We start from the raw sequence: 26,705 nt of genomic DNA, 5'->3' as shown, positions 1-26,705 counted from the left end.
GGCGGCTGTATGTAGCGGTGTTACTGGGGGTGAGGGGGCTGAATGTAGCGGTTTTACTGGGGGTGAGTGGGCTGTATGTAGCTGTGTTACTGGGGGTGAGGCGGCTGTATGTAGCGGTGTTACTGGGGTGAGGCGGCTGTATGTAGCTGTGTTACTGGGGTGAGGCGGCTGTATGTAGCTGTGTTACTGGGGGCGAGGTGGCTGTATGTAGCTGTGTTACTGGGGATGAGGCAGCTGTGTGTAGCTATGTTGCTGGGGATGAGGTGGCTGTATGTAGCTGTGTTGATGGGGGCGAGGCGGCTGTATGTAGCTGTGTTACTGGGGATGAGACGGATGTATGTAGCTGTGTTACTGGGGATGAGGTGACTGTATGTAGCTGTGTTACTGGGGACGAGGCGGCTGTATGAGGCTGTGTTACTGGGGGTGATGGGGCTGTATGTAGCTATGTTACTGGGGGTGAGGCGGCTGTATGTAGCGGTGTTACTGGGGACGAGGCGGCTGTATGTAGCTGTGTTACTGGGGACGAGGCGGCTGTATGTAGCTGTGTTACTGGGGGTGAGGCGGCTGTGTGTAGCTGCGTTACTGGTGGGCAAAGTGGCTGTGTGTAGCTGTGTTACTGGGGGTGAGGTGGCTGTATGTAGCTGTGTTACTGGGGACGAGGCAGCTGTATGTAGCAGTGTTACTAGGGAAGAGGCGGCTGTATGTAGCTGTGTTACTGGGGGCGAGGTGGCTGTATGTAGCTGTGTTACTGGGGATGAGGCAGCTGTGTGTAGCTATGTTGCTGGGGATGAGGTGGCTGTATGTAGCTGTGTTGATGGGGGCGAGGCGGCTGTATGTAGCTGTGTTACTGGGGATGAGCCGGCTGTATGTAGCTGTGTTACTGGGGATGAGGTGACTGTATGTAACTGTGTTACTGGGGGCGAGGCAGCTGTATGTAGCTGTGTTACTGGGGGCGAGGCGGCTGTATTTAGCTGTGTTACTGGGGGCGAAGCAGCTGTATGTAGCTGTGTTACTAGGGGTGAGGCGGCTGTATGTAGCGGTGTTACTGGGGACGAGGAGGCTGTATGAAGCTGTATTACTGGGGGTGAGGGGGCTGTATGTAGCGGTGTTACTGGGGACAAGGCAGCTGTATGTAGCTGTGTTGCTAGGGATGAGGTGGCTGTATGTAGCTGTGTTACTGGGGATGAGGCAGCTGTGTGTAGCTATGTGGCTGGGGATGAGGCGGCTGATGTAGCTGTGTTGATGGGGGCGAGGAGGCTGTATGTAGCTGTGTTACTGGGGATGAGCCGGCTGTATGTAGCTGTGTTACTGGGGATGAGGTGACTGTATGTAGCTGTGTTACTGGGGGCGAGGCAGCTGTATGTAGCGGTGTTACTGGGGATGAGGCAGCTGTATGTAGCTGTGTTACTGGGGGTGAGGCGGCTGTATGTAGCTATGTTACTGGGGGTGAGGCGGCTGTATGTAGCTGTGTTACTGAGGGCGAGGCAGCTGTATGTAGCGGTGTTACTGGGGACGAGGCGGCTGTATGTAGCTGTGTTACTGGGGATGAGGCGGCTGTATGTAGCTATGTTACTGGGGGTGAGGCGGCTGTATGTAGCTGTGTTACTGGTGGGCAAAGTGGCTGTGTGTAGCAGTGTTACTGGGGGTGAGGTGGCTGTATGTAGCTGTGTTACTGGGGACGAGGCAGCTGTATGTAGCAGTGTTACTGGGGATGAGGCGGCTGTATGTAGCTGTGTTACTGGGGGCGAGGTGGCTGTATGTAGCTGTGTTACTGGGGATGAGGCAGCTGTGTGTAGCTATGTTGCTGGGGATGAGGTGGCTGTATGTAGCTGTGTTGATGGGGGCGAGGCGGCTGTATGTAGCTGTGTTACTGGGGATGAGTCGGCTGTATGTAGCTGTGTTACTGGGGATGAGGTGACTGTATGTAACTGTGTTACTGGGGGCGAGGCAGCTGTAAGTAGCTGCGTTACTGGGGGCGAGGCGGCTGTATGTAGCTGTGTTACTGGGGGCAAAGCAGCTGTATGTAGCTGTGTTACTAGGGGTGAGGCGGCTGTATGTAGCTGTGTTACTGGGGGCGAGGCAGCTGTATGTAGCGGTGTTACTGGGGACGAGGCGGCTGTATGTAGCTGTGTTACTGGGGGTGAGGCGGCTGTATGTAGCTGTGTTACTGGGGGTGAGGCGGCTGTGTGTAGCGGTGTTACTGGGGACGAGGCGGCTGTATGTAGCTGTGTTACTGGGGGTGAGGAGGCTGTATGTAGCTATGTTACTGGGGGTGAGGCGGCTGTATGTAGCTGTGTTACTGGGGGCGAGGCAGCTGTATGTAGCGGTGTTACTGGGGACGAGGCGGCTGTATGTAGCTGTGTTACTGGGGGTGAGGCGGCTGTATGTAGCTGTGTTACTGGGGGTGAGGCGGCTGTGTGTAGCTGCGTTACTGGTGGGCAAAGTGGCTGTGTGTAGCTGTGTTACTGGGGGTGAGGTGGCTGTATGTAGCTGTGTTACTGGGGACGAGGCAGCTGTATGTAGCAGTGTTACTGGGGATGAGGCGGCTGTATGTAGCTGTGTTACTGGGGGCGAGGTGGCTGTATGTAGCTGTGTTACTGGGGATGAGGCAGCTGTGTGTAGCTATGTTGCTGGGGATGAGGTGGCTGTATGTAGCTGTGTTGATGGGGGCGAGGCGGCTGTATGTAGCTGTGTTACTGGGGATGAGCCGGCTGTATGTAGCTGTGTTACTGGGGATGAGGTGACTGTATGTAACTGTGTTACTGGGGGCGAGGCAGCTGTATGTAGCTGTGTTACTGGGGGCGAGGCGGCTGTATGTAGCTGTGTTACTAGGGGTGAGGAGGCTGTATGTAGCGCTGTTACTAGGTGTGAGGCGGCTGTATGTAGCGGTGTTACTGGGGACGAGGCGGCTGTATGTAGCTGTGTTACTGGGGGTGAGGCGGATGTATGTAGCGGTGTTACTGGGGGTGAGGGGGCTGTATGTAGCGGTGTTACTGGGGACAAGGCAGCTGTATGTAGCTGTTTTGCTAGGGATGAGGCGGCTGTATGTAGCGGTGTTACTGGGGTGAGGCGGCTGTATGTAGCTGTGTTACTGGGGTGAGGCGGCTGTATGTAGCTGTGTTACTGGGGGCAAGGTGGCTGTATGTAGCTGTGTTACTGGGGATGAGGCAGCTGTGTGTAGCTATGTTGCTGAGGATGAGGTGGCTGTATGTAGCTGTGTTGATGGGGGCGAGGCGGCTGTATGGAGCTGTGTTACTGGGGATGAGCCAGCTGTATGTAGCTGTGTTACTGGGGATGAGGTGACTGTATGTAACTGTGTTACTGGGGGCGAGGCAGCTGTATGTAGCTGTGTTACTGGGGGCGAGGCGGCTGTATGTAGCTGTGTTACTGGGGGCGAAGCAGCGTTATGTAGCTGTGTTACTAGGGGTGAGGCGGCTGTATGTAGCGGTGTTACTGGGGACGAGGCGGCTCTATGTAGCTGTGTTACTGGGGGTGAGGCGGCTGTATGTAGTGGTGTTACTGTGGGTGAGTGGGCTGTATGTAGCGGTGTTACTGGGGACAAGGCAGCTGTATGTAGCTGTGTTGCTAGGGATGAGGCGGCTGTATGTAGCGGTATTTCTGGGGACGAGTTGGCTGTATGTAGCGGTGTTACTGGGGTGAGGCGGCTGTATGTAGCTGTATTACTTAGGTGAGGCGGCTGTATGTAGCTGTGTTACTTTGGGGAGGCGGCTGTATGTAGCTGTGTTACTGGTTGTAAGGCGGCTGTATGTAGCTGTGTTGCTGGGGATGAGGCAGCTGTATGTAACTGTGTTGCGGGGATGAGGCGGCTGTATGTAGCTGTGTTACTGGGGGTGAGGCGGCTGTGTGTAGCTGTGTTACTGCGGGGCAAAGTGGCTGTATGTAGCTGTGTTACTAGGGGTGAGGCGGCTGTATGTAGCTGTGTTACTGGGGGGGAGGCGGCTGTATGTAGCTGTGTTACTGGGGGGAGGCGGCTGTATGTAGCTGTGTTACTGGGTGTAAGGCGGCTGTATGTAGCTGTGTTGCTGGGGATGAGGCGGCTGTATGTAGCTGTGTTACTGGGTGTAAGGCGGCTGTATGTAGCTGTGTTGCTGGGGATGAGGCGGCTGTATGTAGCTGTGTTACTAGGGATGAGGCGGCTCTATGTAGCTGTGTTACTAGGGATGAGGCGGCTGTATGTAGCTGTGTTACTGGGGATGAGGCGGCTGTATGTAGCTGTGTTACTGGGGGCGAGGAGGCTGTATGTAGCTGTGTTACTGGGGGCGAGGCGGCTGTATGTAGCTGTGTTACTGGGGGGATAGTGGATAGTGAGCAGGAGGACGTGTATGCACGCTGCACTCAGTGGGGGCCTCCACCAGATTTTGCACCCAGGGGCTCCCACCAACCTCAATCCGGCCCTGTACACGTCGATACCAGTGGTTGGCTGGCCAGATCAGGTGACCCTGGAATAGACTAGCCCCTGCCCGCGCTGCTCGGATCATTCTGTGTCTGGATGCCGCTAGGGAGAGAGCTGCTGCTGGTCAGGGAAAGCGTTAGGCTGTTCTATTAGAATAGTGTTAGGCAGGAGTGATTCTACAAGAACCCAACAGCCCTTCTTAGGGCTACAATAGCTTATTTTTTTTATTTTTTTATTTGCTTGTGGCTGGGCTTGCTGGCACTGTGGTGTTACATAGGACTGCAGGTCACGTCTACTACATGATCTGTACTCAGTGATATGACTGTGTTATCTGTGGTGTTACATGGGACTGCAGGTCATATCTACAACATGATCTGCACTCAGAGATATCACTGTGTTATCTGTGGTGTTACATAGGACTGCAGGGCACATCTACTACATGATCTGTACTCAGAGATATCACTGTGTTATCTGTAGTGTTACATAGGACTGCAGTGTGTTATCTGTGGTGTTACATGGGACTGCAGGTCATGTGTATTATGCAGATGAGTTCTGGAGAAGTCTGATAATCCTCTTATCTCCTGGTGTTCTGTACTTTTGCTCGTTCCCGTCATTGTATGAAGTATTTGGCAAGGAATTAGATTTCACCAGAATTTTGGAATTATTATGCAAGAATAATTTTAGGGGCAGATTTATGTTTTTCCTCTCTTATATATGCACCTTGTTCTTTGGTTGTTGAGCGGTGCATGAATTTTAGCCAATTCTGCCTTATGTGAGTGTTTTTCCTACTTTATCATATGCAACTTTTTTCCTTACGGCCTAAATTGTGGAAGTGATTGAGACCCCCATAGATCACAAGATCGGGGGATACAAAGGGATCCTACTCCCTGTCCTCCAATGAACCAGTGTCTCACTCGGCAGGAGGGAGGTCCTTAGTGATGTCAGTCTCCATATTAGGCCACTGACCTCACTATGACACCACCAAGGTCATTGGCAGCAGCCAATCACTATCTTGTGTTGAGGATGACTCCTCCCCCTGCACTCAGTCCACGCCCACCCCTCTATAATCTCTCAGTGATCGTAGGGACACAAAGATCTTCCCTACAATATATGTGATAAATGAGTGGTGACTGCAGCCTATGTAAGTACCGGGCTTCTTATGTAGGTACTTACCTAGTACTAACCTCTACTAGGTAAGAAATAGAATTATTACCGCGCTCTGTCTCACCCTTTCCTGAAGACTTTCATGTTTCCCCGTTAAAATGATATTGACGCATCTCCCGATCATATTTCCGCAGTTATTGGTTTTAGTCCTTCCATCTAAGATTAGAAATCACCAGCTCACGACAGAAAGGATGAAAGGTAAGTGTCCATATCACACATATATATATATATACCAGGCCATCGCTCCCTGCTCGACTATTACTGATATACAGGCAGTCCCCGGTTTACATACAGGATAGGCTCTGTAGGTTTGTTCTTAAGTTGAGTTTGTATGTAAGTCGGTACTGTATATTTTACCATCGTAGCCCCAGCCAATTTTTTTTGGTCTATGTGGATTGTGATAAGAACCAGGATTAACGATAAAGCTTCATTACAGACGCCTGTGATAACTGTTACAGCTGATCATTGTAGCCTAAGGCTAAAGTACAGGAAATTACCAATATCCAGAGGTCCGTGTGTAACTAGGGGTCGTATGTAAGTCGGGTGTTCTCAAGAAGGGGACCGCCTGCACATTGGGAGGAGGAACCTAGCCTCACAGTGTCCTGAATTGGCTTATAGTTGTGTAGGTTTTTTAACTGGTTCAGGCTCACAGAGATTTACTTCAGCACCGGTCCAACAACCGCGCAACCACAACCAGGCTTGGCGCTAGCTGTCAGACTAGGTAGGTGGTGGCAAACTCACCCTGCGACGTCCCTGCGAGCTAAGGCCCTGCCTAAAGCAGATAAACTGCCCTGATAAGGGCGAACCCACTATCAGGAACCTAACTGATGGTCCCTGTGCGACCCTACAAGATGACAGGGAAGACTTACTTCGTCTGTCAGCTGCTGGGTGGTGGAGCGGACAGGTAACGGGGATACAGGTATAGGTCAGTGTTCACATTGGTGCACAGAATACAAACACAGGACTGAGACAGGGAAAGCAGGAGAACACTGGGAGAGACACAACACTGAGGGACAAACAACGATATATACAGGAAGACAGGCGGGATATATACAGGTCAGGTCAAGTTCTAGTGGGTTATATACAGGTCAGGTCCAGATACAGGCAGACACGAGGAGACAGGTCCAAACCAAGATGGCAGCAAAGGTACAGAATTGGATACAAAACACAGAATAACCAAACAAGACAGCGAGAGCACTAGATACACAGGTAAGACTTGAAATAACCAGCCAGGTATGATGGGAATGGGCAGGTATATAAGGCAGTTCCCGGACGCCTCCAGCAGCCACTGAGGGAACTGTCAATCAGGCTAGTAACCCTTGCTTGGCAGGGCTGAAATACTAGGAGCAGGGTGTGGCTCAGTTAATCCAAAGACAAACACTAAGCCACAGTTCACACACAAATAAACGCCATCTATTCTGACAACTGCGGATAGAGCGACGTTGAGGCACGGATGTTACATTTACATGTTCAGGATCAGGTGGAATTTTACAATTTTTTATTAATAAATGCATTTGCGCCAATTTCTTGGCGTACAATCTGGGGGGATGCCAAATATATACAGAATTTATAATATTTTCATACATTTACTAAAACAAAAACTCCTGTACAATTTTTTTTCTACTTTGCCGTCTTCTAGCGCTAATAACTTTTTCATACTTGGAGCACAAATATTGAGTTGATTTACGATGTAGTTGGACCCAATGGTCCTCAGACAAATCTAAAAAACAATCTTCTGTGCAATAAGTAGTGTCATTAGTACCCCCCCCCCATTGCCCTGTATTTTACTGATCTAGGACAACCCCTTTAATCATTATTCTCCGCCAGAACCACAGAACACAAGTATTGAGGTGGATTATGATGTAGTTGGACCCAATGTTCCTAGGACAAATCTAAAAATGCAGTTTCCATTAGTCCACCTGGAGGATGCTTCTAGACCCCTATGGGAAATGGAAGGCGAGAGGTTACAAGTCTCCTCCCGCCTCCTCCCGCCAGTGACTACCAAATATCCACACCGGGATGCAAAGAGTATTTATTTAGTATATTCACTTCATACACCAAATATATAACATAACATAGTTATAGAAAAAAATGGGAGGGAATATATATAGGCCATCATGGCGGACTAGTGGAAACTGAGGTAGGTACAAAATTTACATTTCCCACTACGTCCCCTATGACGGCCTCCTGGATTCCTATCAAATGAGACAGGCCAAGGGCCGGACAACTGACTGAAGAACCTTCCATCCAAAGGATAAGTCTATAGATCTTGGAATATCCAATCTGTGATGTTTTGAGAAGGTCGACGTAGAAGACCAGGTAGGTGCTCTGCAAATCTGTTCCACTTTTTCAGCCCAGGAAGTAGATATAGCTCTGCTGGAATGGGCTCTCAGGTTGGTTGGGACAGTCTGTTATTGCCGTATCTAGCTATGGTCGTTTTAGAAGCCTTTTTCCCCTTATTTTTCCCCTGGAATTGAATAAAGAGATTATTATCGCCAAGGACTAGTTATTTGCAGATATTTTAGAACAATGCATGTTACATCAAGCGTGTGCCACTCGGCTTCTCTGGATGAAGAAGGATTTACACAGAAAGAACGGAAGAATAATTTCCTAATTCTTGTGGAACTCTTGATGAAGAAACAAAGCAAGGCCATATACTCAGCTCACCTGATCCGTCCACATCCGGAGTGTGCACAGAGCTACGCCACGAAGCCGGTGCCACAGTGGAAGAAATAGCATTCCAACTAATGGTGAATTATTAAGATTAATATTCCATAGTGCACATACGAAGAAACCTTTATACCGACGCGTTTCTACTTTACAAAGTCTTAGTCATGGTAATTGAAATGGCCTGAAATTCTCCTAATCTTCAGGCTGATGTAATAGCGATTAGAAATACAGTCTTTAAAGTCAGATTTCTAATGCTAGACTCTTCCACTGGTTCAAAGGGCCCCTTGGATAGGGTGTAGAGGACCAGGGTAAGATCCCAAGTAGGAGTATGGTTCAGTATCTGAGGTCTAATTCTGGACGAGGCTACGATAAATCTCTTTACCCACCTATTGTCCATAAGGCAACAATCGTGGAAGGCACTCAAGGCGGAAACCTGGACTTTCAAAGTGCTTGTTGAGAGTCCCATTTCTAGGCCAGCTAGAAGAAACTCTAGTATCTTTAAAATATTAAGTTTATCTTGAGAAGGAACTTTATTACCACAAAAAGACACAAACTTGTCTTTAATGTGTCTATCACTCTTGTGGAGAGGCCTTTTGACATCAGGAATTCCCTTTCAGGATCCACGCTGCCAGGTTTAGATGGTCCGGTCTCGGGTTTAGAATTGAACCCTGGAATAGTAGTAGATCCTCTTCTGGTGAAAACATTAAGGGACCTTGAAGTGCAATGGATCTGAGAAGTGGGTACCAGCTTCTTTTCTTCCAATTTGGGCAGATTAGGATTACTCTGGTCCTGTCCAAGTAAATCTTCTGCAGCAATCTTGAAATCAGTGAGATTGGTGGAAAGGTTTAAGCTAGAGGTTGGTTCCAAGTATGACTGAAGGCATCCAGTATCTGATGAGCTTCTCTTGGGTCAGGACTCGAAATTCTGACACTTGGTATTTTTTCTGGTGGCGAAGATGAAGAATTGATTGAAGATCTCCTGTTTCAGATACTACTTGTTGGGAAGAAGAGGTTTCCAGCTTAAATCTGCAGTCATGTTTTATAACCCCCGAAGATGCGTAGCAGAGAGTGAAAGGCTGTTGTTCTCTGCCCACAGAAAGATTCTCTGAGACATGGACTGGAGATTCTTCAATCTGGTCCCCCCTTGTCTTTTGAGATAGGAGACTGTTGTCGCATTGTCTAATAAGGTAAGAAGGTGGGCATTTAAGTGATTGCCACTTGCAACCAGAGTCACCCACACTTCACAAAGTTCTCGGTAGTTGGAAGACTGTGCTTTTACCTGCTGTTACTTCCCTGTCTAGATTTGACTCCTGAAGCCAGCAGCGAATTTCTTGTTTTACTGCCATAGGAATGGTGATCTTCTTCTTTAGGCCAGTAAGATATTTGTCCCAAGCGGACAGGATCCAGTGCTGGAGAGTTCTTGTGTGGCTTTGACCCCAGGCAATGGCAGGAATACATGCTTTTAATTGACCTAGGAGTCTTATCGCTGATCTGACCGAAACTCTGGATTTCTTCCTGAATGATCTGATCTGGTTTGAGATGTTGATCGTCTTTGTCTGTAAAAGAACAGAAGTTTGTCAGTCCAACAGCACTCCCAAAAACTTTATTTATGTAAGTGGATCTAGATTTGATTTATTGAAGTTTATAATCCACATAGAGAACATGGCACACACCAAACTGGATTTCTTTAATTTTTTATTTTTAGCGAATATTTCACACAGTGGAGCCTTCACCGTAAAAATTGAACATAAATTATATAATTCTATACAGATCAGAAGTAATATACGACGTTTAGGTCATCACGACCTTTGTCAAGCATGATCTGGCAATGTCTGCAGTAGTAGGTAGGAGAGAGGTGAGGCTTCTGCAGGCTTCACCTCTCTCCTACCTACTACTGCAGACATTGCCAGATCATGCTTGACAAAGGTCATGATGACCTAAACGTCGTAAATTACTTCTGATCTGTATAGAATTATATAATTTATGTTCAATTTTTACAGTGAAGGCTCCACTGTGTGAAATATTCGCTAAAAATTAAAAATTAAAGAAATCCAGTTTGGTGTGTGCCATGTTCTCTATGTGGATTATGGATGGACTGAGAATCCTACATTGAGCACCACCCATACATGGTGTGCGGTCACTACTGTTTCTACGTGTTATTGAATTTTATAGTCCATCCCAATTTTGTTAAAGTGGAGACAGTAAAATTTCGGGAAATTAAGTCTGCCTCTGATCTGTCTATGATCAAAAGATCTTCCAGGTATGGGATGCTGGATACCCCCTGGGTCCTTAGGAAAGCCACAATCTCTATCATATTCTTTGAAAAAACTCTGGGAGGAGATCCCAAAAGGTACTGCGTCAAATTGAAAGTGATGGGTTACCCCTTCTGGAGAGAGAGAGGAAAATTTCTGAGAGGAGGGATGGATGGGTACAAAACGCCCTCCAGAAACTAGCTACAAACTGGGAACCCATGTCGGAGACATTGGGGCAGATTTATCAAGTTGTCTGAAAGTCAGAATATTTCTAGTTGCCCACAGCAACTAATAACAGCTCAGCTTTCATTTTACCAATGTTCATAAATATTTTGAAGGAGAGCTGTGATTGGTTGCCAAGGGCAACTAGAAATATTCTGACTTTCAGACAACTTGATAAATCTTCCCCATTGTCCTTAGGAACACCGTGCAAACAAGTCCCGTTTTTAAAAAATTCCTGAGCCAAGATTCTTGCTGTGGGCAACTTAGGAAAATGAATTAGGTGACACATTTTTCTAAATCGGTCCACAATTACCTAAATTATATTAAATGAAGGAATGTCTCTGGTGGGCACAGCCCCAACAATACTGCCGACAGCCCAACACGTAGCTCAGCTTCCCAGGAGCAGAGGTGATCACAGCGAGACTGCCCGGTGGTGCTCAGTCAAGTATGAGTAAGAGGATAACCATGCAAAATGCGCAGCAAAAGAAGACGGCACTCACCAATTCCAAAAGCGTGGAAAACAGCCGGAGTCTGTCTTTGTACCCCCCTGCATGCCTCCCCACCAATAAAAGGACGTTTTCCATGCTTTTGCCGTCTTCTTTTGCTGCGCATTTTGCATTACCTAAATTATGGTGTTACCTTCCAAGCGTGGCAGATCCTTTAGGAAGTCCATGGCCAAATGTGTCCAAGGGCTACCCGGAATAGGCAATGGTGAAGTAACCCTGCCGTCTGACCGTTTGACCTCCTCAACTGGTTGGATGAGCACTGGAGCTTAGTTAACCTGGTTTTCAGAGTTTCAAAAGCCTCCACTGCTTCCAAAGGCCACTGCTTGAGATCAGCTCCCTTCATAATAGTCACATCAGTTATAGGTTTAGCGAGCACAGAAAAATTCTTGATGAATTTTCAATAGTCATTGGTCAATCACAGAAACCTTTGTAATGCTTTCAAGTTCTCACGCCTTGACCATTCCAATACAGCTTTGACCTTCTCTGGGTCCATCTTGAACCCCTCAGATGGCAAAATATACCCCAAAAATGACATTTCTCTGGCTTAGCATACAAGGCAATCTCTCTAAGGATCTGTAAGACATCACTTACCTTTGCCAATGAGATGAGATGTCCTTAGAGTAAATCAAAATATCATCAAGATAAACCAAAAAACCAAGATTCTCAAACTGCCCCTCAGGGGTATTGAACATGGTTTTCCATCCGTCTCCTGCCTTAATCCTAAAGAGATTATAAACCCCTCTCAAATCAATTACGGGTTTCTTACAGTAATCTTATTAATTTTCTTGAATTCCAAACACGGCCGTAGGCCTTTGTCCTTTTTCTTTACAAAAAAAAAACCCTGTTAAATGGAAAACAATGCCTCCTTTTGCTACCTTGAAAGGCAGCCCCCTTAACATCAAGTATGACCTACAAGAAGTCTAAAAACATGATGTGGGATTAAGCCAAACCAGTCTATCTATTCCAGAAGGAACAGACTCCCAACTGTAGACAGCGATGTTTTGACCTTGTTTGATCTTCTCGGTACAGCGTTTAACACCTTGGTAAACATATTTGCATACTTCCCAGAATTCCCTAGTGTCGCATCTACAGTCAAGGCCATAAGTTTTGAGAATGACAGAAATCTTCTATTGTCACATGATGTGTTGCCCTCTGGTTTGTCAGATGTTTATCACATACAGAGATACAAGTGCAATCATATTATGGGGAGCAGAAGCTTTTATTGTCAGGTAGGAGGAGTTACTGCAGCGAGTTAGTATCTGCAGGACCTCTCTTTCTTCTTCAGGACCTCTGCAATTCTCTCTGGCAGCTCTCACTCACCTCCTGCACCCGATCCTGACTGATCACCGTCCATTCCTGCACAATCAATGCTGAATTTTGCCACAATTTGTTGGTTTTTGTTTGTCCTCCGTCTCTTGATGATTGACCACAAGTTCTCAATGGGATAAGTTCTGGGGAGTTTCCAGGCCATGGACCCAAAATCTCTGTGTTCTGTTCCCGGAGCCATTTAGTTATCACCTTTGCTTTATGGCAGGTGCTCCATCATGCTGGAGAAGGCATTGTTCATTATCCAGATGTTCCAAACAATCGGAAAGGGGATTCATCAGAGAAAATGACTTTCCCCCAGTCCTCAGTGTCCACTCCCTGGATCTTTTGCAGAATATCAGTCTGTCCCTGATGGTTTTCTGGAGAGAAGCGGCTTCTGTGCTGCCCTCCTGGACACCAGGCCTTGCTCCAGGAGTCTCCGCAGTGTCACAGTGCGTGCAGATGCCTCACACCTGCTGCTGCCATTCCTGAGCTCTGCGATGCTGGAAGCCCCATCCCCGAGCTGAGACATTTGTAAGAGACGGTCCTGGCACTTGCTGGTCTTTCTTGGGTGCCCCGGAGTCTTTTTGGCAACAATGGGACCCCTCTCCTTGAATTCCTTGATGATGCGATAGATTGGTGACTGAGGTGCAATCTTTCTCGCTGCGATACTCTTCCCTGTTCGGCCAGTTTTGTGCAGTGCAATGATGACTGCATGTGTTTCTTTAGAGATAACCATGGGTAACAGAAGAGAAACAATGATGCCAAGCACCAGCCTCCTTGTAAAGTGTCCAGTGGTGTGATTGTTACTTAATCCTGACAGATTGATCTCCAGCCCTTTCCTGTAAACTGCTCCTTTTACGGCGCCTGCAATGAAGTTGAAATGTGTTTTGGGGAAAAAGTTCATTTTCTAGCCAAATATTGAGTTTGAAATTAATTGCTGTTCAGCTGATCTCTCTTTATAACATTCTGGAGTATATGCAAATTACCATTATAACACCTGATGCCGGAGACTTTGCAAATATTAAGATTTGTGTCATTCTCAGAACTTTTGGCCGTGACTGTAGCTGTGACCTTTTCTGCCCAACAGGAATCTTGTGTCATCATTTCTTAGTTATGTTTAGTTATTAAGGGCTGATGGAATTAATGTTACAGGTAGAATTATGTATCTTAACTTAAGGGCCTCAATGTGGGGGGAAATTGGGGATGTTTACTACCTCCCAGTCCATAAATTCTGCTTAATTCTGATTTACTTCTAAATCCACAAGAAGAGAGATAAAAAGAAGCCAAAATACACAATAACAGGAATAAGTCTAACACAAAGTCACAGAGAAAACACCAGACATCTCCAGAACTACGGACCTGCAGTCCTATGTAACACCACAGATAACACAGTGATATCTCTGAGTACAGATCATGTAGTAGATGTGTCCTGCAGCCCTATGTAACACCACAGATAACACAGTGATATATCTGAGTACAGATCATGTAGTAGATGCGTCATGCAGTCCCATGTAACACCACAGATAACAGAGTGATATCTCTCTGAGTACAGATCATGTAGTAGATGTGACCTGCAGTCCTATGTAACACCACAGATAACACAGTGATATCTCTGAGTACAGATCATGTAGTAGATGTGCCCTGCAGTCCTATGTAACACCACAGATAACACAGTGATATCTCTCTGAGTACAGATCATGTAGTAGATGTGTCCTGCAGTCCCATGTAACACCACAGATAACACAGTGATATCTCTCTGAGTACAGATCATTTAGTAGATGTGTCCTGCAGTCCTATGTAACACCACAGATAACACAGTGATATCTCTGAGTACAGATCATGTAGTAGATGTGACCTGCAGTCCCATGTAACACCACAGATAACACAGTGATATCTCTCTGAGTACAGATCATTTAGTAGATGTGTCCTGCAGTCCTATGTAACACCACAGATAACACAGTGATATCTCTGAGTACAGATCATGTAGTAGATGTGTCCTGCAGTCCTATGTAACACCACAGATAACACAGTGATATCTCTGAGTACAGATCATGTAGTAGATGTGACCTGCAGTCCCATGTAACAGCACAGATAACACAGTGATATCTCTGAGTACAGATCATGTAGTAGATGTGTCCTGCAGTCCTATGTAACACCACAGATAACACAGTGATATCTCTGAGTACAGATCATGTAGTAGATGTGTCCTGCAGTCCCATGTAACACCACAGATAACACAGTGATATCTCTGAGTACAGATCATGTAGTAGATGTGTCCTGCAGTCCTATGTAACACCACAGATAACACAGTGATATCTCTGAGTACAGATCATGTAGTAGATGTGTCCTGCAGTCCCATGTAACACCACAGATAACACAGTGATATCTCTGAGTACAGATCATGTAGTAGATGTGTCCTGCAGTCCTATGTAACAGCACAGATAACACAGTGATATCTCTGAGTACAGATCATGTAGTAGATGTGTCCTGCAGTCCTATGTAACACCACAGATAACACAGGGATATCTCTGAGTACAGATCATGTAGTAGATGTGTCCTGCAGTCCTATGTAACACCACAGATAACACAGTGATATCTCTGAGTACAGATCATGTAGTAGATGTGTCCTGCAGTCCCATGTAACACCACAGATAACACAGTGATATCTCTGAGTACAGATCATGTAGTAGATGTGTCCTGCAGTCCTATGTAACAGCACAGATAACACAGTGATATCTCTGAGTACAGATCATGTAGTAGATGTGTCCTGCAGTCCTATGTAACACCACAGATAACACAGGGATATCTCTGAGTACAGATCATGTAGTAGATGTGTCCTGCAGTCCTATGTAACACCACAGATAACACAGTGATATCTCTGAGTACAGATCATGTAGTAGATGTGTCCTGCAGTTCTCTTCTGTTACCCATGGTTATCTCTAAAGAAACACGTGCAGCCATCATTGCACTGCACAAAACTGGCCGAACAGGGAAGAGTATCGCAGCGAGAAAGATTGCCCCTCAGTCACCAATCTATCGCATCATCAAGGAATTCAAGGAGAGAGGTCCCATTGTTGCCAAAAAGACTCCGGGGCGCCCAAGAAAGACCAGCAAGTGCCAGGACCGTCTCTTACAAGTGTCTCAGCTCGGGGATGGGGCTTCCAGCATCGCAGAGCTCAGGAATGGCAGCAGCAGGTGTGAGGCATCTGCACGCACTGTGACACTGCGGAGACTCCTGGAGCAAGGCCTGGTGTCCAGGAGGGCAGCACAGAAGCCGCTTCTCTCCAGAAACATCAGGGACAGACTGATATTATGCACAAGATCCAGGGAGTGGACGCTGAGGACTGGGGGAAAGGCATTGTCTCTGATGAATCCCCTTTCCGATTGTTTGGAACATCTGGATAACGAACAATGCCTTCTCCAGCATGATGGAGCACCTGCCATAAAGCAAAGGTGATAACTAAATGGCTCAGGGAACAAAACATAGAGATTTTGGGTCCATGGCCTGGAAACTCCCCAGATCTTAATCCCATTGAGAACTTGTGGTCAATCATCAAGAGACGGGGGACAAACAAAACCCAACAAATTGTTACACAATGCAGCAGTGATTGTGCAGGAATGGACGGTGATCAGTCAGGATTTGGTCCAGAAGGTGAGTGAGAGCTGCCAGGGAGAAGTGCAGAGGTCCTGAAGAAGAAGGAGAGGTCCTGCAGATACTGACTCACTGCAGTAACTCCTCCTACCTGACAATAAAAGCTTCTGCTCCCCATAATATGATTGCACTTGTATCTCTGTATGTGATAAACATCTGACAAACCAGAGGGCAACACATCATGTGACAAGAGAAGATTTGTGTCATTCTCAAAACTTATGGCCTTGACTGTAGATGCGACACTAGGGAATTCTGGGAAGTATGCAAATATGTTTACCAAGGTGTTAAACGCTGTACCGAGAAGATCAAACAAGGTCAAAACATCGCTGTCTACAGTTGGGAGTCTGTTCCTTCTGGAATAGATAGACTGGTTTGGCTTAATCCCACATCATGTTTTTAGACTTCTTGTAGGTCATACTTGATGTTAAGGGGGCTGCCTTTCAAGGTAGCAAAAGGAGGCATTGTTTTCCATTTAACAACTTAGCATCTATGGTTTTAAGTCTCCACACACCTTTAAGGTGGCCTCAATTGGCAACCTTTCCATAAAGAGAACACTTATCTTCTGACCCTATACCGAAAGATGTGAGGCATTAAAAGAATATTTGGAGGCAGGTCACATTAGATCCTTAAAATCTCCTGTGGCGGCAGGTTTTTTTTTGTAAAGAAAAAGGACAAAGGCCTACGGCCGTGTTTGGAATTCAAGAAAATTAATAAGATTACTGTAAGAAACCCGTAATTGATTTGAGAGGGGTTTATAATCTCTTTAGGATTAAGGCAGGAGACGGATGGAAAACCATGTTCAATACCCCTGAGGGGCAGTTTGAGAATCTTGTTATGCCATTCAGTCTCACTAATGCCCCAGTCTTTTTCCAAAATGTCATTAATGATGTTTCGGGTTCGGCTCTAGGTAGAGGTTTTTTGGTTTATCTTGATGATATTTTGATTTACTCTAAGGACATCTCATCTCATTGGCAAAGGTAAGTGATGTCTTACAGATCCTTAGAGAGATTACCTTGTATGCTCAGCCAGAGAAATGTCATTTTTGGGGTATATTTTGCCATCTGAGGGGTTCAAGATGGACCCAGAGAAGGTCAAAGCTGTATTGGAATGGTCAAGGCGTGAGAACTTGAAAGCATTACAAAGGTTTCTGTGATTGACCAATGACTATTGAAAATTCATTAAGAATTTTTCTGTGCTCGCTAAACCTATAACTGATGTGACTATTATGAAGGGAGCTGATCTCAAGCAGTGGCCTTTGGAAGCAGTGGAGGCTTTTGAAACTCTGAAAACCAGGTTAACTCAGCTCCAGTGCTCATCCAACCAGTTGAGGAGGTCAGACGGTCAGACGGCAGGGTTACTTCACCATTGCCTATTCCAGGTAGCCCTTGGACACATTTGGCCATGGACTTCCTAACGGATCTGCCACGATTGGAAGGTAACACCATAATTTAGGTAATGCAAAATGCGCAGCAAAAGAAGACGGCACTCACCGGTTCCAAAAGCATGGAAAACGTCCTTTTATTGGTGGGGAGGCATGCAGGGGGGTACAAAGACAGACTCCGGCTGTTTTCCACGTTTTCGGAACCGGTGAGTGCCGTCTTCTTTTGCTGCGCATTTTGCATGGTTATCCTCTTACTCATACTTGACTGAGCACCACCGGGCAGTCCCGCTGTGATCACCTCTGCCCCTGGGAAGCTGAGCTACATGTTGGGCTGTCGGCAGTATTGTTGGGGCTGTGCCCACCAGAGACATTCCTTCATTTAATATAATTTAGGTAATTGTGGACCGATTTAGAAAAATGTGTCACCTAATTCATTTTCCTAAGTTGCCCACAGCAAGAATCTTGGCTCAGGAATTTTTTAAAAACGTGACTTGTTTGCACGGTGTTCCTAAGGACAATGGGATGGACTATAAACTTCAATAACACGTAGAAACAGTAGTTACCGCACACCATGTATGGGTGCTGCTCAATGTAGGATTCTCAGTCCATCCATAATCCACATAGAGAACATGGCACACACCAAACTGGATTTCTTTAATTTTTTATTTTTAGCGAATATTTCACACAGTGGAGCCTTCACCGTAAAAATTGAACATAAATTTAATAATTCTATACAGGTATGTACATACTAGTACTCTCTAGATGTGTGACAAAGTTTTTTATTTCACACTATTACCCCATTTTCCTAATGAGCATAATTCTATACAGATCAGAAGTAATATACGACGTTTAGGTCATCACGACCTTTGTCAATCATGATCTGGCAATGTCTGCAGTAGTAGGTAGGAGAGAGGTGAAGCCTGCATAAGCCTCACCTCTCTCCTACCTACTACTGCAGACATTGCCAGATCATGCTTGACAAAGGTCGTGATGACCTAAACGTCGTATATTACTTCTGATCTGTATAGAATTATATAATTTATGTTCAATTTTTACGGTGAAGGCTCCACTGTGTGAAATATCCGCTAAAAATAAAAAATTAAAGAAATCCAGTTTGGTGTGTGCCATGTTCTCTATGTGGATTATAAACTTCAATAAATCAAATATAGATCCACTTACATAAATAAAGTTTTTGGGAGTGCTGTTGGACTGACAAACTTCTGTTCTTTTACAGACAAAGACGATCAACATCTCAAACCAGATCAGATCATTCAGGAAGAAATCCAGAGTTTCGGTCAGATCAGCGATAAGACTCCTAGGTCAATTAAAAGCATGTATTCCTGCCATTGCCTGGGGTCAAAGCCACACAAGAACTCTCCAGCACTGGATCCTGTCCGCTTGGGACAAATATCTTACTGGCCTAAAGAAGAAGATCACCATTCCTATGGCAGTAAAACAAGAAATTCGCTGCTGGCTTCAGGAGGCAAATCTAGCCAGGGAAGTAACAGCAGGTAAGAGCACAGTCTTCCAACTACCGAGAACTTTGTGAAGTGTGGGAGACTCTGGTTGCAAGTGGCAATCACTTAAATGCCCACCTTCTTATCTTATTAGACAATGCGACAACAGTCTCCTATCTCAAAAGACAAGGGGGGACCAGATTGAAGAATCTCCAGTCCATGTCTCAGAGAATCTTTCTGTGGGCAGAGAACAACAGCCTTTCACTCTCTGCTACGCATCTTCGGGGGTTATAAAACATGACTGCAGATTTAAGCTGGAAACCTCTTCTTCCCAACAAGTAGTATCTGAAACAGGAGATCTTCAATCAATTTATCTCCTTATGGGGTCTCCTGACAATAGATCTCTTCGCCACCAGAAAAAATACCAAGTGTCAGAATTTCGAGTCCTGACCCAAGAGAAGCTCATCAGATACTGAATGCCTTCAGTCATACTTGGAACCAACCTCTAGCTTAAACCTTTCCACCAATCTCACTGATTTCAAGAGTGCTGCAGAAGATTTACTTGGACAGGACCAGAGTAATCCTAATCTGCCCAAATTGGAAGAAAAGAAGCTGGTACCCACTTCTCAGATCCATTGCACTTCAAGGTCCCTTAATGTTTTCACCAGAAGAGGATCTACTACTATTCCAGGGTTCAATTCTAAACCCGAGACCGGACCATCTAAACCTGGCAGCGTGGATCCTGAAAGGGAATTCCTGATGTCAAAAGGCCTCTCCACAAGAGTGATAGACACATTAAAGACAAGTTTGTGTCTTTTTGTGGTAATAAAGTTCCTTCTCAAGATAAACTTAATATTTTAAAGATACTAGAGTTTCTTCTAGCTGGCCTAGAAATGGGACTCTCAACAAGCACTTTGAAAGTCCAGGTTTCCACCTTGAGTGCCTTCCACAATTGTTGCCTTATGGACAATAGGTGGGTAAAGAGATTTATCGTAGCCTCGTCCAGAATTAGACCTCAGATACTGAACCATACTCCTACTTGGGATCTTACCCTGGTTCTCTACACCCTTGAACCAGTGGAAGAGTCTAGCATTAGAAATCTGACTTTGAAGACTGTATTTCTAATCGCTATTACATCAGCCTGAAGATTAGGAGAATTTCAGGCCATTTCAATTACCATGACTAAGACTTTGTAAAGTAGAAACGCGTCGGTATAAAGGTTTCTACGTATGTGCACTATGGAATATTAATCTTAATAATTCACCATTAGTTGGAATGCTATTTCTTCTACTGTGGCACCGGCTTCGTGGCGTAGCTGTGCACACTCCGGATGTGGACGGATCAGGTGAGCTGAGTATATGGCCTTGCTTTGTTTCTTCATCAAGAGTTCCACAAGAATTAGGAAATTATTCTTCCGTTCTTTCTGTGTAAATCCTTCTTCATCCAGAGAAGCCGAGTGGCACACGCTTGATGTAACATGCATTGTTCTAAAATATCTGCAAATAACTAGGCCTTGGGGATCGGATAATAATCTCTTTATTCATGACCCGGCGATGACTGAGATCCAGGGCTGGGAAAAAACCATACACTTCTAGCCTAACCACCCATCTAAATTTTTTCTGGCCAGAATGAGGCTTGCCCTTCCTGCCAGCCCTTATAAGCCCCACTAACTCCTCCCCCCATTTTAAACCCCCTATCACCTCACACTGCATTTCCTCCCCCCAATAAGCTCAACCCAAGTCTATAGCCCCTTCCCAGTCCAGCCAATCATGCCCGCTCTCCGCCCACTTGCATCAGGCTCCGCACTCACATGACCCGGCGATGACTGAGATCCAGGGCTGGGAAAAAACCATACACTTCTAACCTAACCACCCATCTAACTAATAAAAACACAGAGACAATTTTCTGTTGGAAAGATGAATGGTCACAGCTTTATTAATAATTGTTGATTACAATCTGAAATAGAAAAAATACAGTTACTCAATGTCATAATATAAATAACAATGAATAATAAATAATGATGGCTGAGCTCTTGGCAACTCCACTAAAATCGCATGCCTTCCCGGCTAAACGCAAAAACTTTCAGTATAAGTTATAGTCTCCAGAAACCAAAATTGCACGCTCAGCGCACGAGAACCACACCCCCAGCTCCACTTGCCGCCAACCTCCTAGCTCACTGGCGAACTAAGGTGTGGCCCTAGACCAACCATTGGAGACTAAAACACCACCTTCCTCCCGGTAAAGCCCCCCGGGGAAAAACAGTTATTGTTCGCAAACCACCAACCTTATTATAGTGGTTAAATTGCATAACCACCGAAATTTAAATGCACTAACTGGGTATTGCCAAGAACCCGCCACGCATGGCCGCCTGACCCCTTAGGTGGCCATGCTACCCCACAACCTCACGCAAAACTCAGCCACTTCAGACAAACCAAAGTTAAAAATGTCCAGGCCCACATCTGTGAGGTGCACCCCGTCTGGGCCTGTGTAACTGACGTCCTCATCCAACAAAGAATGCCGAACCACCAAACCCCCATTCAAACGGACAAACTTAGCCACACTCTTGTTGATTTTCACTCTACAGTGATTCAGTGCCGCCACCGAATTCGCATTGCGCCAACTTTCCCGCCTGATGATGTCCGACCACACGATCAGCATGTCAGGATGACTGTCCCACAGGCATAACAAGTCCCTTTTTATGGATTTTATCAAAGGGCGCATAGGGAAACTGCCTAAATCATTCCCACCTGTATGCAACAATAACACATCAGGCGGACCCCATCTCCGAAAATTCTCCTGCAATTTAGGCCTTACCCTACCCCACGTGAGGCCACTGTAGCCTAACCAATGCACACTTACCTGGTCGGGGTTAAGGATCCCTAAGGACCTACCACACAACCGCAACCTCGCCCTCCTTTCGGCCCAATAGACGAAAGAATGGCCAAACACCCAAATGACACATTTCTTCCCACCTGGTAAATAAACAACATATGTAATAAAGGGGGTAGGCCGCAACCTGCCGCCCCCCCCCCCGTCCCCCCCCCCCAACATTCAGGGACAACACACCAGTGACCCAAGTTAGCGCTCCAACAGCCTCATCCTCACATAAGACTTAAAGCGCTGTGACTCCCATCTACCTATTCTCTTTATTTCCTCCTCCCGGAGACCCCACCGCGCTGCCTCCGTAGCTGCGCCAATCCTGAATGAGTGCGAACTATACTCGCTTGGGCATAAGCCAATCATTGAAATGCATTTCTTAAAAATTGATACAAACTGATAACGTGACAATGACGACCCATCCTCATGCACCAACAGTGAATCACTGCCCTGCCGTCTAACTTCCATGAATGACTCCAAACCCTCGACTGGACACACCACACAACCCGACATACGGCCCAGCTTAACCAAAAAACCCTTACCCCCTTAGTCTGTCTTTGACCCAAATAACCAAATGCGAATCTCCTGTGCACCCCAAGACACATGTCTCAATTGAATGCCACCCGACGACCTCCGGCTATCACTTACTAATTCCCCAATCCGGAATGCCCCCAAAAAATGCCCAAGAATAAGCCAGATGAAACAAACGAACCTCATATGCCGAATGACAAACCCCCTGCAACTGCCCCAATACCTCTCCCAATATCCGCAACGAAACTGGTCTTCTACCGTCCGCCCTCACTCCCCTTGCAGCAAAGCCCTTTACAGCTCGGCGTAACATAAATGACTGAGTAACATCCTCCCCCCCAGCCAGCCTGAAGAGAAATGACAATGCAGATAAATGTTTCTTAACCGTCGCCCCAGACACCCCACTATCGAACAGGTTTAACATAAAACAAAACAGCACCTCTGACCTACTGCCCCCCATGCCTTCCATCTCACATACATCCGTGAATTCGAACCAAGCCCTCCATACCTTCTGATAAGCTGCCCACGTTGACGGCGCCAAAGATTTCCTTACCCACTGCAAGAATCTCACCACACTAGGTCCCACAAATGCCCTGGACATGGCAAAGGGTCCTTCGCTGCCCCCGGATCCAACTCCCGAAACCTGTCCAACTGCAAACGAGATAGCGCATCAGCAATGTTGTTTTCCACCCCCGGAATATGCACCGCCCTAAACATCACGTTCCATTCCAAGCACTGCAGCACCAGCCGCTGAAGCAAAACCACCACTAGTGGGGAGGACGCTGTCTGCTTATTGATGACCTCCACCACCGCCATATTATCGCAATGAAAAACAACGCTTTTGCTATAGAGCCGCCGACCCCAAAGCTCTACCACCACTACTATAGGGAATAATTCCAGCAGACACAAGTTGGCCGTGAGCCCTTTCTCCACCCACCTAGTTGGCCATGAGCCCACGCTCCAATCACCTTGACAGTAAGCCCCATAACCAATGACCCCCGCTGCGTCAGTAAACAAATGTAAGGTTTCGTTGGACGCTGGCTCACTCATCCACAAGGTTCTCCCATTATAGTTTATCAAAAAACTGTCCCACGGGGGCGTGGCCTGGATGCCGAGCGAGACAGTCGCACGCTAAACCGGCTCCGCTGACAGCTCCAACATCAGCGACGTTACACAGCACAGACCCAACCATCCGTAGCCCAGACAGCACGGAGAAGTCCGGAGGGATGACTAAGAGGCGGAAAAACGTCTCCCGTCCCCGCAAATTAACAGACTTTTATACAAGAGCGGGCACGGAGCAAAGCCAAGATGGCGCCGAACACACAGACACGCGAGCTGAACGCGCACAACAGGCTCTGAGAGAGGAAGAGAGTGGTGCAAGCTCACCCATCAGCCGAAGATCGTGCTCAGCGCCGTCCACTCCAAACTCTGTAAGCCGCCAGGACTTAAGGAGCAGAGGTGAGAGATCCCCGGAGGGGAGCGTAATCAAACAGGCAGAGCCTATGAGACGTAGTAACTCGGCAACATGGCCGCCACTAACTCACTCACAGAGCCAGAGCCCAGCCAAACAAAGGCCGAGACTTTCTGCAGAAAGTATCGGGGATTTGATAGATAATGGGCTAACAAATGATACAGAACAGTCAGACCCATTTGAGCTCCTTCCCGCCACAGACAAAGGGTTAACAGAAGCGACTATGAAACACATGATGACAGTATGGCGCCGATCATTCCAAGGGGACATATCTACTATGCTCAAACCAGTGAAAGCAGAGATACATGCTATGGATGATCGAATACACCACGTAGAGCAAAAAATGGGGGAATTGGTCCCCTCGCACAACGAATTGATTGATGCACACTACGTTTTAGAGGAAGAGGTTAAAAATATGCAAGTAAAGCTTGCGGATATAGAAGACAGATCAAGGCGTAATAACGTGAAATTCAGAGGGATTCTGGAAATAGTAACTCAAGGAGAGCTGACCAAATACCTACAAAGATTGATCAAGGCTTTACTCCCAGAATGCAACGAGCAAGAATTAATCATAGACAGAGCACATCGCTTACCAAGACCGAGACACCTAGAGGAGACAGTGCCAAGAGATGTTTTAGCGAGGATACATTTCTACACAATTAAAGAAAGACTAATGGACACATCCAGAAAGAAAGGAGCTCTTCCAGCCCCATATGAAGGCATTTCAATCTATGCGGATCTATCGGCGACGACTCTACGTCTGAGGAGACAACTCATTCCAATCACCTCCAAGCTAAGAGAGAAACAAATTCCATACAAGTGGGGTTTCCCAATGAAGTTGATAGTGGCGAGAAATGGCACTACTACTCTGATAAGAAGTCCGGAGGAAGGCCTGCAGGTATTAAAGAGATGGGGGATTCCTATCTCAGAAATTCAGCCACGAGACAACCATGGCCCCAGCAGAATGGAAAAAGAATGGCAAACCGTCGGGTCCAAGGGCAACCATCATAGATGAGAGCTGAGGCGAATAGCCGGTAATATTGAAGGGTATACCCACAGGACTGGTATCCGTTATCTGAACTGGTATTTCACCCCCACAGGGCAGTGTATTAGACACACTGCAATGTTTTCTTTATTGGCAGCTATGGCTGCAACAAAAAGGTTTAATGTTTGGTTTAGTGTTATTGTTCTTATTGTCACAGGTTCATTCCATAACAACCAAAGGATCTGGTCCACGAGTATCCTGGAGGGCGAAAGGAGAGAGAAAGAGGGTGAGATCAGGCTATATATTTAATATTGATCAAAATGAGTGTAAAATTACTTTCCATTAATGCTAAAGGATTAAATAATCCTTATAAGAGATCACAGGTGTGGCAAGACACATGCTCAGCATCATGTGACGTCTTATATGTACAGGAGACACATTTGAAAGAAGTGGATGCACCACGAATGAGCCACCCAGCCTACCCAAATGTGTATCAAGCACACTATAAAACAAAAAGTAGAGGCGTGCTTTTGGCAATTAGGAGCACCTGTGCTTTCCAGGAGACTAAAGTGATACGAGATCCAATGGGCCGTTATGTATTACTGATATGTGAGATTAATAATGAAACTTATACCTTAGGTACGATATATGCACCTAATAAGAGACAAATTCATTTCGCTAGGAAAATATTCAGACTGGTTAAAAAACACGCTCAGGGCAATATCATATTGGGAGGAGATTTTAACATTACCCCTGACCCAGCAATAGATTGCTCGGCAAGCAGTAATAGACACCAAAAGGGACTGGGAGAAGAATTTTGGCGGAATGACCTATATGATGTGTGGAGGGCTCAACACAATACAGAGAGGGACTATACCTTCCATTCACTAGTGCATAACACGTACACTAGGATAGATTTATTTTTGGTTAACAGACCACTACTCAATCGCATAGGGTCGTCTACTATCGAAATGATCACATGGTCAGATCATGCGGCAATTAAAATGGAAATATCCGACATATATGATCAATCTCCAACTTATATTTGGAGATGTAATGAATATATTCTTCAACAACCTAAATATAAGGAAATTCTGTTGAGAGACATAAAGGAATATTTCCGTTTTAACCCCCATTCAGTAACTGACCCATCACTTTTATGGAACGCACATAAAGTATTTATAAGAGGCATCTTCATCCAACTGGGAATTAGAGATAAAAAGCAACGCCTAGTAGAGATAACAGAAGTAATGGACAAGATACAACATATAGAAGTATCAAACAAAACAAACCCCTCTAGAACAAACTTAGAAGCGTTAAACCAACTAAGGGAAAAACTTAGACTACTGCTGATCCATACGTATGAGAAAAGGCTACTTAAAACAGGGGCTAGATTTTATTCACAAGGAGATAAGGCGGGGAAGATCCTAGCTAACCGCTTCAAAAACAGACAATTAAGGGCTAAAATCCCATTTCTATACAACGCAGATAAGTCTGGCAAACTTATTACACCGGTCAGCATAGCAAATAGATTTAAAGAATACTATGCCTCCCTATATAATCTAAGTAGTGATCCCTTTACATATCAACCTTCCATAAAGGAAATTGATGACTTCTTGGAAAGCCTCGAAATGAAAAGTCTTTCTCAGACCCAGCTTAAAAATCTTAACCAACCTATAACCATAGAAGAGGTATCTAAGGCTATTAAAACGCTTCCATCACATAAAGCCCCGGGACCAGATGGAATCATAGGGGAGTACTACAAAACACATACAGAGGAACTGGTCCCATACTTAATGAATATGTTAAACCAGGCTAT

The sequence above is a fragment of the Engystomops pustulosus genome, chromosome 3, assembly GCF_040894005.1.
Source record: "Engystomops pustulosus chromosome 3, aEngPut4.maternal, whole genome shotgun sequence".
NCBI lineage: Eukaryota > Metazoa > Chordata > Amphibia > Anura > Leptodactylidae > Engystomops > Engystomops pustulosus.
The sequence above is the reverse complement of the archived record's forward strand: the minus strand, read 5'-3'. Positions refer to the sequence as shown.